We start from the raw sequence: 15,747 nt of genomic DNA on the forward strand, positions 1-15,747 counted from the left end.
AGGGTCCCCATCTGCAACGTGGTCATAATGACAGTGCCTGCTGCAGTGTGGGTTATTACCAGGGTAGAGTCTTCACAGGAGAGTGCTTTGAACAGCGCCCAGCACAGGGTCAGCCCTGGATCAGTGTCGGCTATTAGAATAACAATAACGTTAGGGAACAAAACAAAACGGTTTTTTTTTAAAGTGTGGAAACTTGCACTCTGCGCCAAAGAGTCCTCACAAATGCTCTTACCTTTTGACCCACTGATTGCGCTCTTGGGAACTTGCCTGAAGGAAACGGCCGGAAATTGGAGAAAAAAGCATAAAGCAGAGGCAGGCCCGTCAGAGCCCCGTGTAGAATGGAAGGAAGCGTGGTAATGGCTGTGGGGGGAGGTGGGGTGGCCACTAACCCCAGGGTCGGAAGCATGTGTAATAACCGGGATGTGTTTATGTTCTGCTATTTTGTGGAATAAAGCAAACAGGATCTGCCCCCATCCACGCAGGAGTTCGTTGAACTAACTCCATGCCCAGAGTCTCCTGGGTGGGGGATTCCAGAGGATTCTTTTCTTTTGTGTTGCTTTGTCCAGCTTTTCCAAACTTTTTAAAAGAGAGGACTTCAAGGATGGGGGCGGGTAAAGCTCAGTGGTAGAGCACATGCTTGATGTGCATGAGGTCCTGGGTTCAAGTCCCAGTACCTCCGTTAAAAAATTTTTTTTTTTAATTAAAAAAAGGAATTCAAACTGTGGACAAAGATTCCTTGATGTACGTAGAGATGTCTGCCATTGTGCTGTTGAGAAGGGTAAACGCAGAAACAGTCCAAGTGTAGAACAATAGGAAGCGAGTTTTTTTACAAGTGGGATATTTCACCACCATTTAAGGAAAAAACAGCTTTTGGAAGAACTTTCAATGATCAGGGAAAATATAGTCTCTCTCAGAGAACTGTTACACGGGGAAAGGACACAGCAGGATCTGAACTATTTTTAAAATGTATATAAACATGGGCAGAGAAAGGCACGTGGGAGGATGGTCACCAGGGTTTCCAGGGACTACACGTGGACAGTGAATGATGGTGGACTTTGACCTTCCTCCTTAAATCTGTTTCTCCGCCTCTTCTCCACTTACTCCCGTGATCTTCACTGTGACGGACCCACCACGGTGGATTTGAGATTCCACCCAGGTCACTGTGGGCTCTGCTGACCTCCACCCTCCTCATAGCAGAGGCTGCAGGCAGAAACTGCGATTCCCAGACACCCTTGCAGCTGGATTCTGGGTGTAGAACCGGTTCCAGCAATTAGAGTCCCTCCAGAGTCGTAGATGGCAGAAGTGACCGCAGGGTCATGGCCAGGACTCTGCGTTCTTGAATCCAGTGGTTCCCTGGTGGTGGGTGGGTTCTGTGCTGTCGTCCTGGGCATCATCCCTAAAAGCCTGGCTTAGAGCCCGCTGCACTAGCCTCCCTCAGTTTTGTAAGCACCCAGTTACCCATATTAAATCCCTTCCTGTTTAAAACACCTGGAGTGGTTTCTAGTTAGGTTCTGATCCCTAGCCAAGATGGTCAGGCGTCGCTTTTAAACACAGGAAAATAATTTTTTAAAAAATTCAGAGAGTTTTCCAAGGTCTGCAAGAAATTAAACCACTGTAAAAAACTGTCATTTTTGCTGTGTTCATTTGCCAGTAAAAGAGATGGTGGCCCAGACAGGACAAGGGGCTTAGCCAAAGCCACACAATTGCTGAGAGTCAGGGGCCAGGCAGGACTTTCTCCATTTCACTTAGAGAGCCCAGCCTTCCGTGAACAAGGCAGGAGCACAGACAGACAGACGGTGGAGGACACCTCCACCCCTTCGTGCCCACCTTCCCAGCGTGCTCATAGTGGGGAGGAGGCGGGAATTGACCTCTGGTCTAAAATCCTCCTGTGACCCTAACTCTGAAGTGACATGTAAGTCTCCCCGGCCAGAAACCTGGCAATGTCAAGGATCCCTCCTTTTCCTTTAATGATGTCATTTAAGCAATTAATAGAAAGCTGTCCCTGTCCCAGTTCCTTGTTCCGGTCCCAGTGTGACAGGTGCTATTGTGACCCCCCCCCTTTTTTTTAACCACTGAAGAATTTAAAGCATAGACGAGGGAAGTGATACCCTAGATTTGAGATTCCACCCGGGTCATGTCCACTCTCCCTTTGAAATAGCCCTTCCATTTGTCCCCACCCCCACTCACCTACCCAGGTATTAACTCCAATACCAAATCCTCTCCTTGTAATTGACATTTGAGCAGAGATTGGAATAAAATGAAGGAGGCAGCCATGTGGATATCACAGATATCACAGGAAAAAGCTTTCCAGGTAGAGAATAGTCAGTGCCAAGGCTCGGGTTGAAAACCTCAGGAAGGGCTGTGTGTGCCTGCAGCCAGTGTGAACCAAAGAGAGAATGTGGGAGGTGCGACTCATGATGCAACCTGGGGCCACATCATACAGGGCCATTCAGACCACGTGAGGAGAGGGAGTCCCTCTGGCTGTGGCTGGGGGACAGACTGTCAGGGGCAAGAGATGTAGTGAGAAAGCTGCAATCGTCCAGGTGGGAGATAATGGTGCTGGACCAGGGTGGAGTCTGGAGGGAGGAAGTGGTCAGATGCTGGATCAATTTTGAAGGTGGAATGTGCAGACTGGCTAAGAAGTTGCATGTGGGTGTGAGAGGGCGAGAGAGAGACCAAGAAGGACAGTGAGAATATTCTAGGTGGAACATTTGGAGGGAGGGAAATGCTCTATGCAGAGATGGGGACATAGATGGTTTGGGGAACACCAGTTCCAGGAAGTAAAGCTCTAACGCTTTCCTGGCTTGGGGGTGGTGGGGGGTTTGGGGGGAGATGCAGCGGAAAGCAGAGAATTAATGAAAAATTGTATGGATGGATGGATGGAAGGGGAATGAGTTCAAAACAGGTTAACTGGGATGGGGACAACTCAAATAAAAGTGGGTTTGGGGCAGAGAAATTCAGGTTGGGTTCTGGTCAGATTAAGCCTGAGTTGCCCATTAGGCTTATAAAAGGTGCAGTGGCAGAAGTGACTGGACACAGGAGTTGGTGCTCAGAGGACTGGTCAGGGAGAGGCTGAGGCGGTCAGCATGGGGATATGGTGGCATTGGACGCAGTGGGAGCTGAGTGGGGAGGAGAGGAGAGAGGGAGGTGGGAGAAGGAAGATTTAGGGAAGATGTGAGGAGAGGAAGGGGGCGGGAACCAGAAAAAGGGACATAGCAGAAGCGGCCAGAGAGGTGGGAGGGAATCAGGACCGCAGCTGGACCACTCGGCAAGGCTGGAAGTACCCCTAGCAGGGAGGAGGGGTGATGGGGGGGGGGGAGTCGGGGGAGGTCGGGTCAAGGATGGATTGCTAAGAACTGCCGCGGGGGATCCAGGAGCGGGGACGCCCTTGCTGGCCACGCCTGGAACGGTCTCGTGGCGCCGCCTGCGCTCCTGCGTGAACATCAACGTCCCGGTCTCTCTGAGTGTCCGGTGTGGACCGTCAAATGCAGGATTTCCCAAGTTCAAGGGGAAGCGAGTAGAGATGCTGGAGAGACAGTGGCCGCCAGGGGGCGCCGAGAGCCCACACCCGGAACCAGTCGGCTTGGGAGGTTTTCGCACGACCGTAACTCCCCCGTCACCCTTACTCAGGACCCCTCAAAAGGCCACATTGCAGCAGGCGGGACAAAAGCTAGACTACTCCCCTCCCCGGGAGTGGGGTGGGGGCAACGCGGTAGCTGCTGCTTTCTAAATAGGTGGGAGCATATCCGAGATATCTTTCTACCCAGAGGGGCTTTTGGGGCCTGGGGGCTGTGGTTTGGGTCTTGAAAGTCCTGGTCAGTCGATGACCCTTGATTAATATATCTACACTGGTTACACACCCCGTCCACTCGGGCCTGGACTTGTGCCAGAGGGGTAGACAGAGGTCCGGGACATGGGGGTGGGGTTTGAGGGTAGAGGGCCAGAGGGAGGATAGGACAGACAGGGATCCCTGCCCACGAAGGACATGTGTAGATCCCGGTGGGGGTGAGGGCAGAAGGTGTGGAGACAATTGCTGTACAGGTCCTTGTCACTTTGCTCTGGACAAAGATGTCAGGCCTCACCGGAGAACTTACCAAGAACCCCTAGGGACTGCCAGGCATCATTCCATGTCATCCGTGTCATCCATCCATCCATCCATCCATCCATCCATCCTCAATCCGTCCATCTCCATCCACTTATCTACCCACTGATCCTTCCATCATCCATCCATTTATCCATGCATCCCAACATAAAGAGTGCATGCTGTATGATTTTGTTTATATGAAGTCCTAGAGTAAGCCAAACTCATGTATATGATATAGGATAGTGGTGACCCTGTGGGGGAATTGACAAGGAAGATGCGTGAGAAAACTTCCTGGGGAACCGGAAATGATCTCTATCTTGATACGGGAGGTGGTTAAATGGTGTTATGCACTTGAAAATGTCACTAAGCTGCATGTTTAATATTTGTGTGTTAAAAAAGGATAATTAAAAAAAAAAGGTGATGGTCAGGGAAGGCTCACTGAGGAAGTGACATTTGAGTAAATGTCCATGTTACCAGCACCAATGAATCTTCCCAAGATCCTGCAGGTACTGTATTCCTCAGTGTATCCCACACCAGATTACTTTAGCTCCTTCGGGTATCATATTCATCAGAATAGGTTACTTGAAATTCCTGCCGCCTACCGTTTGCAATTGTGTCGGTGGCTCAGTATGCGTATGCCCGTGTAAATGAAAGCAGCCTGATGGGAACTTACTGAGACCTTAGACAAAGCGGCCTCCAGTAGAAGAGCCTATAAGCCCTACTTGAAAACATTTAAAATCGGAAATATGCCCTTTCCTTTTAAGGATGCAAAGTGGCCTCTTATCAGCCAAGGGCCAGTCTGCAAGGAAATGAACCACTTTCCGCCCTCACCACTCCCCCCACTCACCCCCTTCCAACTTGCCTGAATTCCTAGCGCCTGCTCCTTCCCTAGAAAGAGACAAGAATTATCACAGGGAGAGGCAGTTAAGAATTTTCCTGGTGTTAACAAATGACTTAGTTTGCTTTCCTGTTTCACATACATTTTTTTTTTTTACACGATTCAATTGTCTCCAATGTTTGAGCATGGATATTCCAATAAACATGTTGTTTTAAAGATGGTTTTTGTGAAAAGTAAAGATGTTCACAATTGTAGCTGTTGATATAAGCGACTCACTAATAAACTTACTAAATATTTTCTTAAAGGTGCATTTATCTAACAAGAATTTACTGAGTGCTTGCCATGTACCACTCACCACTTACGATGCTAGGCACATACCATGAAGGAGGAAGAAACAGAAAAACACGGAGTGCACATTCTAGTGAGGGGAGATGGCTAACAGCATACAAAATATAAAGTAAGATATGTTGAATGTTAAAGGTGTAAGCACCATGAGAAAAGGGGGATACAGAGAGCTGGAGGACGGGGTTGCAATTTTAAACAGGTGTCAGGGGAGAAGTGACATTTGAGTAAAGGTCTGAAGGAAGTAGGGAGAAAGCCCTGCGATTGTCTGAAGGAAAAGTGTTCCAGGTGGAAGGAACAGTAAATGCAAAATCTCTGAGGTGGATACATGCTACAAAGTGGATGAACCCTGAAAACGTTATGCTAAGTCAGACACACAAAAAATGACTTATTGCATCTCTCTATTTACTCCAAATGTCCCAAACAGGCAAATTCATAGGGACAGAAGGTAAATTGGGGCTGGAGGGTGTCTGAAGGAGGGAAGGGCGGTGACTGCTTACTGGGTAAGGCCTCCTTTTTGGGTGATGAAAATGCCTTGGAACTAGGTAGAGGTGCAAGCTGCACAACATTGTGACTGTACCAAATGCCTCTCATGGTAAATGTTCACTTATGCGACCGATTAACACAAACTCCTTCCCCATCGCCATTGTTTCCTGTAAGAAATGATGACGTAGGACTATTCCTCAGAAATAGGTAGAATGTACTTTGTGAATGTGCTAAATACCACGGAATTGTACACTCTGAGAGGGTGTTAGGTGATGTTAATTTAACCTCAATTTTTAAAAACGGCCAAAAAAAAAATGCTGAAGAGGTAGGGTGTCAGCTATATTCCGGGAAGAGCGAGGAGGCGGGTGTAGCTGGGGCACAGTGAGGAGGGCGTAAGATCAGAGGGCTAAGGGAGGGACCCGAATATGCCGGCCCTGGGGTCCATGGTGATGACTTTGGGACGCGGAGTGACCGGGAGCCCGGAGTGAGCGGCCGCAGGTGGGGACGGGCGCCCCCTGGCGGCCGTGTGGGGACCAGACTGTGGGGGAAGCAGGGCAGGGCAGGAGCCCAGGGAGTCCTGGCGGGAGGTGGCCGCGGTCCACCAGCGCTAGTAGGTGGAGGTACATCCAGGATACATCCAGGATTTACATAAAAGTAAATCCACCATAAGTGGCTGATGTTCAAGGAAAAAGAAAAAGCCAATGGTCTCCCAATTTTTTTTTTTTTTTTTGGTCTCGTCTGGAGTTGCCATTTCGAGATCAGAAACCGAGGTTGCGGTGCCCCTGTTGGACGCCTGCCTGGTTGTAGGTGTCAAGTAGGCGGTTGGATGTAAAAATCTGGCATTCAGGGGCTGAAAATCTGCTTTGGAATTTGCATTCATTAGATCCCAAACCCGTGAAAAATGCCCATTCTCTTCCCAGCTGGTGCAGGAGAATTTTTATTTCGTAAAAGCGATTCCCCTCCCCTCAAGCCCACACACAATGGAACAGTGAACAGCGTGGCGTGATTTGTGTTTTAGACTTTTTCTCCCACGTCCTCCCCTCTGACCAGGGCTACCAGTTGTGTCAGGGTCTCCAAACCATCCATGTGATCGGAGATTTACTAGAAGGTCCCACGGGAGTCAGTATATAGCTGAAACCACCCAGGTGGTGTAGACAGTGAAAGTGTGATGGGATCGTCTTGGTCACTTCTCCACCCGAGATTGGACATTGAGCCTAGGGCAGCATCTTCCCTGGGGCCAGGATGAGGCAGAGGCCAGACTTCCTGTCTTCTCGGACGTCCAGGCTTCTTTCACCCCCTTGGAGCTTTCAGGGTCCCTGACAACTCCCCTACCGCACCCTACGTGCTCCGACTCTTCTGCATCTTGCCCACTGACAGGTGGTTCAGACTGCAGGCTCTGCAGCCAGACAGTGGGGTCAAATCCAACCTCTGTGCTTGGTGAGATCTCAGATGAATGCCTCTGTAGAATGGGATAATCTCAGCTTCTAGGGCCTGAAGTAGGCTCTTCTTGCATCATTGTGTATTTAAGTGCCAGCTGCTCTTATTGTTAACAGAGCTGCCTTCCCTGATCTATTTACAAAACTCCCTGCCATCCTTCCTGGCTTTATTTTTCTTCCCAGCACTCACTGTGCCCTCGAGGAATCCCTGTTTATTTATGTTTTCCTGTGTCGGTCTCCCCAACCATAACGTGAGCCCCAGGAGGCGGGGACCATGTCCGTTTACTGCCTGTATGTGTTTCCGGCTGGGTGTGTCCCTGTGGTGGGTGTGTCTGTGCGGGTGCGGCTGTGCCCTGGTGTTCACCTCCAGGGTGTATCCAAGTGAGAGTCCATCGGGCAATGTGGCTGGGTTATTGTGTTAGTTAACCTTGTGGCATGTGTGTGTGTGTGTTGTGTAGCTGGGCAGTTGTGTGCCAGTGTCTGCCTCCAAGTATAGCAATGCGGTTGTATAGTCTCACTGTGTGTCTTGTCCCCGGCATGACGGTGTGGGCTACTGCGTTACTGAATTGTTGTGTGGCTTTGTCTCTTGGGGGGCGGGTGGAGTTGTGTGTTGCTGTGTGTGTCAGTGGGCATTAATGATCAGGTCTGTGTGTGCAGCTGTGCTGTTGTGTATCACCATGTGTGACTGAGTTGAGTTCAGCAGTGTGTGCTTTGTATGTAATTTTGGGACCCAGTGAACAGGATCTTGGGGTGAGCTGCCGTGTCTCTGGCCGGATACATGTGTGTTGTGTTATTGTGTGTCTTGGGGGCAGTTGCATGTTCCACTGTGTGGCCAGGCAGAGGTGGCTGCCATTGTGCGTTGTGAGGTTGGAGGAGTGTTGTGACCCTGGCTGGGTGTGGGCAGGGGTGTTGTATCTCAAGAGCCCAGTGTGCGTTGGTGTCATTGTGTGGCAGAACAGAGGTGTGTGCTGTTGCATTGTTGTGTCTCCGGCTGGGTTGTGGTTTGTCTGGATGTGCAGTAGTGTAGCCGGGTAAGGGTGAGTGCTGTGTGTTACCAATGGTGTGTGTGTGTGTGTGTGAGAGCAAGGGGTGAATTCCCAGCCCCAGAACCATCACTAATGTCTCCAGCCTCCCCCACCTCTGGGCAACAGAGACCTCTTTGTTCTCAGTGGCAGGAGCCAGTGTCTCTCCCTCCTGAAGCCCCCGGCAAATTCTCAGCCCTAAGCCTGGTCAACAAAACAGCCTCTGAGCATCTGCCTTGTGCCCGGCCACTTGCTGGGTGTACTGGGAACATCAGTGGGGGCACCAGACGTGGGGACAACAGAGCGGTTGGGGATGTGATGGGGGCGGCAATGGGACCCTGACCATCTGGAGGGGCTTGGGTGGCCTTCCTTGAGGATAGAACTGTTAGAAGATAATTTTGGGGAAAAAAGGGGAAATCATGACTCATATAGGTCTTAAAGTGATCATGTGTTAAAAGATTCAACTTATCACTGGGAGGTGTTACAACCAGTTCGAAGGAGAATCAAAGAACAGACATTTTATAGATCAGGAATATTGAAACAAAATAAAAAAAAAAAGGCAAAACATTTGGGGAGTCTTATGGTCTGAATTTTTGTGTTCCCTCCAAACTCATATGTTGAAATCCTGACACCCCCCCCCCCCCCGCCAAAGACAATGGTATTAGGAGGTGGGGCCTTTGGGAGGTGCTTAGGTCATGAGGGTGGAGCCCTGGTGAATGGGATTAGTGCCCTTACAAAAGGGGCTCCAGAGACATCCCCAGCCCCTTCCACCAAGGTGAGGACGCAGCAAGAAGTTGCCAGCTATGAACCAGGAAGAGGACCCTCACCTGATCATGCTGGCACCTTGATCTTCCCAGCTGCCAATACATTTCTGTTGTTTATAAGCTATGGTGGGGGGTATAGCTCAAGGCGTAGTGTGCATGCTTAGCATGCACAAGGTCCTGGGTTTAATGCGCAGTACCTCCCCTAAAAAAATAATAAATAAATAAATAAACCTAATTACCACTCCCCCCCTCCAGCTACTCAGTCTGTGGTATTGTTATAGGAACCCAAAGGTCAGGGTCACAGCGGATGAGAACCATGGAGGCAAAGACAGAAGCTGAGGCATGAGGACTTCGGCAGAGCTAATCTCTATCGACCTGTCCCCATGTACCAGACGCTGTTCTAGTTCTTTCCACATATATGAACTCGTTGAACGCTCCCATCAACCCCTGGAGAGAAGTTCTTTATCTTGCTTCACATCTCTTATCTCCACATCTCATCACTCCCATGAGGGCAGGGGCTTTATTTTTTTCACTGCTGTGTCTTCGGAATCCATGACTGCAGGTTAGGTACCCAGTATGGATTTGTAAATGGGTAAGCATTCCTTGAATGCGATTATGCCCATCTTCCAGACGAGAAAACCGAGGCTCTCAGATACCCATCCACGCCATAAACCCGTAATTCAGCTGCCAGCTTCCCTTCTGGCACTCTTCATGAACCACTCGCTTGGAAGGGCTGTAAGGCCCAAAAGAGGGGGCTGCAATGCTGATCAGGCGGCCCCTGGTCCGGCTGCCGGGCCTTAATAAGGAAACCTCAGCTTCAAGGGGCCGCCCCTGCGAACCCTGAATCGTTTCGGACTCGGCCCCCTCTCCCTCTCCCGCCGCCGCCTGCATGCCCTGTAGGGAAACGACCTCCGTCTCTTGCAATTCCCTCTCCAGCCAGTAGCGGTTGGCCCTGAAGCCCCGCCCCGCGGGGCCATACCATTCCGGCTCGGAGAGGGGGGAGCCGGGGCGCGGCGCGCAGAGGCTTCTCCCGGGAACTCCCTCTGTCGGGACGCTTCCTGGCCCCGCAGGAGGAGAGGGGGGAGACTTGTGTGTGGGGCTCAGGGAGGCAAGCCGCAGGGACCCCCGTGTCCTCCCTGTGGGGCCTTTCTGCCCGTTCCCCCCTCGCCTGCGTTGGTCCGCGCCGTGGAACGCCGAGTACCTGGCCGCAGTGCGCACGCTCGGGCGCGGGGCGCAGACCTCTCGCGGCCGCGCTGGGATCCGGTCCTGTGTCCGCGCTGTCGCGGATGCTGCGGTCCGGAGTCATGGCTCTCTCCGTCCGAGTCGTTTACTGGTGAGCACGAGGGCCAGAGGTCCCCTCCCCGCCCCCTGCCCGGGCTCCGTCCTCCGTCCCGGCGGAGTGAGGCGCTGGGGGCCTCGGGGGGCAGGACCCACGGGGATCCTTCCACGAGAAAAGGGATTCCCGTGTGGGTGGGAAATAGAGGACGTTGGCCCCCTTCGTCCCCAGTTGGTGACATTCTAGGCATCGTAGGTCGTAAAAGGTAGAACTAAGACACATGTGTGCCCGTGTTAGCCCCCACTCCCCTCCGGGGTCAGCTTGGGAGCAGGTGGGTGTCAGTTTGTAAAGGGAGAGGAGCCTCTGTCAGCGTCTAGGTTTCCCCTCCCCAGTACCAGGAACAGTCATGGGGTGGGGCCGGCCAGAGTCCAGAAGGTTCGAGAATGTTCCGGCTTGTGTTTGGAAAGGACAACGGATGCCTTTCGCTACTAACCCTACTCTTTTTCTGCTCTCAGTTTCCCCATCTGGAGAGGGGGAGAGAGCGAGCAAGATCTTAAAGTTACCGCAGAGGACGCAGCGCTCGACTGTGGTGCTAAACACGTTTGATTTAATTCCTCCGTTAGAGTGAAAAGGCCCCGGGTTGGCAGGGAATGTTGTCTCCTGTAGACCAATTTATCGCCTTGGCACCGAGGGCTGCGCTGGCTTGCACAGGCATGCTGGCGTGTAGGCGCTTAATACATGCACCGTCAGTGAATTTCCTCTCCCAGAAACGCCGTGAGGGGGGAATTTTAGCTCCATTTTACAGGTGAGGAAACGGGCTGGGAGTGGGGCGGGGCCAGGTCGGGAGCTCGAGGTTTGGACTGCAGATCACAGGGATAACTCCAATCTGAGTTGGCTGGGAGGCAGAGGGTGGTGTGACATTTTGAGGCCCCCAGGAGGCCTGTGCACTAGACTCCTGTCCCGAAATAGCCGTGGGGGTTGGGCAGGCGTTTGGATTTCATCCTCAGGCCTGGAAGGGCCTTGGGACTCCAGGAATAGAGTTTCCCTTAGACTGTTCCACGCGCTGCGGGTGGGGATGCGCTGCGGGTGGGGCGTGCTCTCAGCAGTTCTAACCCACGTCTCTCCATTGCTTCCCTTCTCCTCCCTCTCATGCTTGTGGTCTCGCCTTATCATCCGCCGCTCTGTGCTTGTCTCCCTTGCTCTGTGTCCGGTTTCCTGGTCTGGGTGGCCCCTCCTTCCGGTGCCCCTGCCTCCCTATCTCGGTGCGGCTCCCCTTTGTGTCTTTCCTCTCCTTGAGGCTGTCTGTCCCCTCCTTGGTCTTGTCATCTGTGTCTCTCTCTATCTCTTCCTGGTCCCCTCCTGTCTCCCTCCGTCTCTGCTGCCTGCCTGCCTGCCTCTCCCGTCCTCTCCCTGGATCCTGCTGTCTCCCTCTCTCTCCACCAGTGGTGCTTGAGGCTACAAGTCCAAGGTAAGCAGAGTGGCCCCAAGGGGCATCCCTGGAAGATAGGGGAGAGGGGCTGGCTGGTGTGGCCCCTGTGGACCCCTGTTGTGACCTCCGCCCCCTTTTCCAGTATCTTCAGCTGAAGAAGAAGTTAGAAGATGAGTTCCCTGGGCGCCTGGACATTGTGAGTCTCAGGGGTGGGGGAGGAGTCCCACATGGGCCGTGTTTGTCCCTCAGCACTGGATGGCAGCCCCACCCTTCACCCCTGTTCTTCATTCCCTGGGAAGGGGTGGGTGTCCCCAAGGGGGCATCTGAGCCCCAACATCTCTCCCTCTCCCCAGTGCGGCGAGGGGACTCCCCAAGTCACCGGGTTCTTTGAAGTGCTGGTAGCAGGGAAGTTGGTTCACTCCAAGAAGGTATGTCTGTCTGTCCATCCCGCCTCATTTTGGGGCTAGTGAGAGGCTGGGATTGGGGTTGTTGTCTTCGTTCCGGCTCACCCTTTCCTTCCTCCTCTCTTCCCCAGGGAGGTGATGGCTATGTGGACACGGAGAGCAAGTTTCTGAAGCTGGTGGCCGCCATCAAAGCCGCTTTGGCTCAGGGCTGATGTGTCCTGAAGGCAGAGGTGAGGGGGCCCAGCTCCTAGACAGCAGAATTGACTCCTGGCTCCTAGTGCGCTCTCAGCCTCAGTGCTAGCTTCCAGCCCAGGGCGGTCCAGAACGAGTAGTGATTTCTGTACTATTCTCTGGATTACAGAACTGTTTTTCAGTACTTTCTGAGTCTGATTTTCATTTTTCAAGCCAGTGTGTCATAAATGAGCCCCAAACCCACCCTGTTCTAGAACTGGACCCTGTTTGCTAGCCTAGTCCATGACCGAGCTCCGGCTCCTGGCGTTCCAGAGCCTACAGGCACTTTCCCTCCCCTCTCAGCTTGAATGTTGGTGCCCACCACACAGCGCGCTGGAACTCAGCGTCCTGTCCCAGTGTACCGTGGACCCCCAAGTACCTGCTCCCAGCTGGCTTCACACGAGAACCTGGTTCTCAAATGGTGTAAACTCAAGTTCCATCTCTTACCATTCCTGCTAGAGCAGAGTGAGGTTGCTTTCCATGTGAATTTGGACCCGCAAATTTGAATTACTGCAGTTCAGAAATGCAAATGTCTTGCCTCATGTGCAGGTCTGAGCTGACGTGAGTTTCCCCAAATCAAAAAAAGAAAATTAAGAATTGTGTAATTCCAAAGCTGCATGAGCTGGCTTCTTGGGGATTGTTGCTGTAAGGATTTGGAATCTTCCAGACTAAAGTGGAGCACGTCCCTTGCGTAAACCCACCATTTGCCACTTGCAGACTGTCGGCAACTCACAGGCTTTTACTTAAAACAGCACGAGGTTTGTTTGGATTACAGAGAGGTCCATCAGTGGATAATCTCACTCAAAATAATCAAAAGTGGGATTTGTGTAAGAGGAAAGAGAGGGGAAGAGTGATTCTTTGCATGTTTTTTGAGTGTGATTTCTGGAGTCCCGAGACCACCCTTAGGCTCAGCGATTTGCTTGAAGGACTCACCCGACTCAGCAAAGCTTTTATACTCACAGTTTATTACAGCGAAGGCTTAGAGATGAAAGTCAGTGAAGGGACAGACTTTAATCTGGCCTCTTTCCCTGCAATCTGACCCCTGCTTCTCTCTGCACAGTCCAGCGACCTTGGCCCAGCCCCTCTCGGCAGACGCTTCATGACAGGAAGGACTGAAATGTCTCATGGACGCCTGGTCCTTCCCTGATGTTCCCACGGCTGCCGGGTGGGGCATGTGGACACCCCTGGTCTTTGCCTGTGTGTGTGTGTGTGTGTGTGTGTGTGTGTCTGTGTCCCAGGAGTCTGACTTTGCACACTGGCCCTGCTCCTTCCTTCCTCCCTCTCCCCCCGCTCCCGCCCCCCCCCCCCCCCCCCCCCCGTTTCCCCTCATTCCCCATGTCTCCCTTCTACCATCTGGTGTTTGGGCTGGTCCTGCCCCAGGCTTCCTTCTCCCGGGAGCCAGGTGGGGATCAGGGTGAATGAGTGTCAGATTTCGGCAGTGTTTGCAACGGTTCACAGTTCTCTCAATAAACGCTGATGAGGAGAACAAAACGTGCCTGTGTCTCCGTGTGTCCGTTTTACCTTGGGACCCTCCTCCCCCTGCTCTGCAATCCAGGAAATGAGTGACTCGGTGTGGAGTCTCCGGAGCCAGGCTCCTGGCTAATAAAGAAGCGCTTTCTAGAAGCAGTGCTGAGTTTATGCAGATGAGGAAACTGGCTGCCACCAGCGGTGTTAATTGCAGCAAAACCCAGACTCCCAGATCTTTTGTTGAAAGAAATCTTTCCGTGGCTCCAGTTCACTGGCCCTTGTGTCAGTTGTCTGCGAGGGCTGCCGGAACGCCAGGCTGGGTGCCTCAGACAATAGTAAGTGTTTTCTTTGGAGGCTGGACGTCTGGGATCCAGGATCTCAGCAGGTTTGGTTTCTCCTGAGGCCTCTGCTTGGCTGGCAGATGGCCGCCTCCTCACCGGGTATCCCCCAGGTCTGCACGTGCACCCCTGGTGACCTGTGTGAGTCCCAGTTTTATAAGACGCCAGTCAGACTGGATTAGGGCCCCCTTTAAATGCCTCGTTTTAACTTAACATCCTCTTTGAAGGCCTAGTCTCCAAATCCAGTTACATTCTGAGTTCCTGGCAGTGAGGGCCCCCTTTAAATGCCTCGTTTTAACTTAACATCCTCTTTGAAGGCCTAGTCTCCAAATCCAGTTACATTCTGAGTTCCTGGCAGTGAGGGCTTTGATGTGAACTTGAGGCGGGCACTTAACTTGGTCTGTAATGACACTTTTTCCCTGGAGAGCTGGGTCTTAGGCCCTTGCCTGTGCATCCAGGTGGGCCAGGGCTTCCACCAGCAATGCGGCAGAGCGGCGCCCTGAGACGCGCAAGGCTGGAGGCAGGACAGGCCCGCAGTGCCTGTTCCCGGGACCACCGGGCCCGGCGGAGACCCATGCAGTTATGGTGACGAAAGCACAATAGGGCGCCTCTCGGGCCTTTCTGTGCATCACTCCTAATATCCCATCAGCTATTAAAGCTGGTCTCTGGCTGAACCCAAAACCAAGGGGTGGTGAGATGGATCGACGTGCCCCCTGTCATGGGTGGGAGGTATCGCAAACCCATGGCAAAGGGTGTGGCGACAGGGAGGGGTGCCAATCAGCTCTTGGCAGTCTGCCCCAGTTTAGAGAGGTCCTGGCCAGATCTCCGTGTTGGGGGCAAATCGTGACCCCATTAGGGGCAAACAGGTGACATCAGAGGAAGAACTTCTCATGGACAAACAGGCAGATCAAGTCCAGCCCTGGTGAAGATCTTGAATTTCTCTGGTTACTTCATTTGTAAGAGATCTGGAAGGTTATTTTGGAAGGTCATTCCGCTGGCTCTATGCTATATTATTAACAATATTGACGTCTAGTGGTCAGCCAAGCCGAGGTCAAGGGGATCCCTGGACAGCACCTGGAGTTTCCTGTAGCCAACACTGGCCTGGTCCTCCCAAGTGAAGTGGGTCCCTGGTTCCTGTGTTTAGGAGAAAAACAAGCTAATTGGAAAAAGGTGCTGGGTGGGTGTGTGGTAGATTGCATTTTCAGCCCCCATGTATCACAGCCCTCCTTTCTATGCCTCCTTGTGATGCTGGGTTTGAGCATGTGACCTGTTCTGGCCAACAGGATGAGACAGAAAGTGGCTGTGTCAGGGCTGAGCTCAGCCCTCAAGAAGCCTTGTGTTCCTGCCAGCGTGAGGTTACTGGGGTGTGATTAGAAGCCTCACTGGCCCACTTCTTAATATTTCATGTGGCTAGACTGGAAACACTATGGGAGTCTGGCCCCTTTGGTCCTTCTCTACAAACCTCAGTCAATTTATTTTTTAAGACCTTCATTTTAACACAGAACCCCAGCTGATTCCGGATGCTGTAGGCCAGGAAGATGTAGGTGCAGCACTGAGGTTTTAGAAACTACCTTTATGATCCATTTTGTAAAGGGTAAGTCCTGATGGGTATTAGTAAATAAAGGTATTT

General features: G+C 52.2%; 1 long non-coding RNA gene and 1 other non-coding gene across 2 annotated transcripts; both read left to right on the plus strand.

Annotated features, from left to right (window-relative positions):
• Positions 1 to 606: 606 nt before the first annotated feature.
• On the plus strand, positions 607 to 679 carry TRNAI-GAU (transfer RNA isoleucine (anticodon GAU)). Its single transcript has one exon. It is a non-coding gene; the product is annotated as a tRNA-Ile (tRNA).
• Positions 680 to 10,170: 9,491 nt separating this feature from the next.
• LOC105098925 (uncharacterized) lies at positions 10,171 to 13,803 on the plus strand. Its single transcript, XR_004139009.2, has 6 exons — positions 10,171 to 10,305; positions 11,692 to 11,716; positions 11,820 to 11,873; positions 12,031 to 12,105; positions 12,213 to 12,311; positions 13,373 to 13,803. It is a non-coding gene; the product is annotated as an uncharacterized LOC105098925 (long non-coding RNA).
• Positions 13,804 to 15,747: the final 1,944 nt, after the last annotated feature.

Source organism: Camelus dromedarius, chromosome 9 (genome assembly GCF_036321535.1).
Source record: "Camelus dromedarius isolate mCamDro1 chromosome 9, mCamDro1.pat, whole genome shotgun sequence".
Lineage (NCBI taxonomy): Eukaryota > Metazoa > Chordata > Mammalia > Artiodactyla > Camelidae > Camelus > Camelus dromedarius.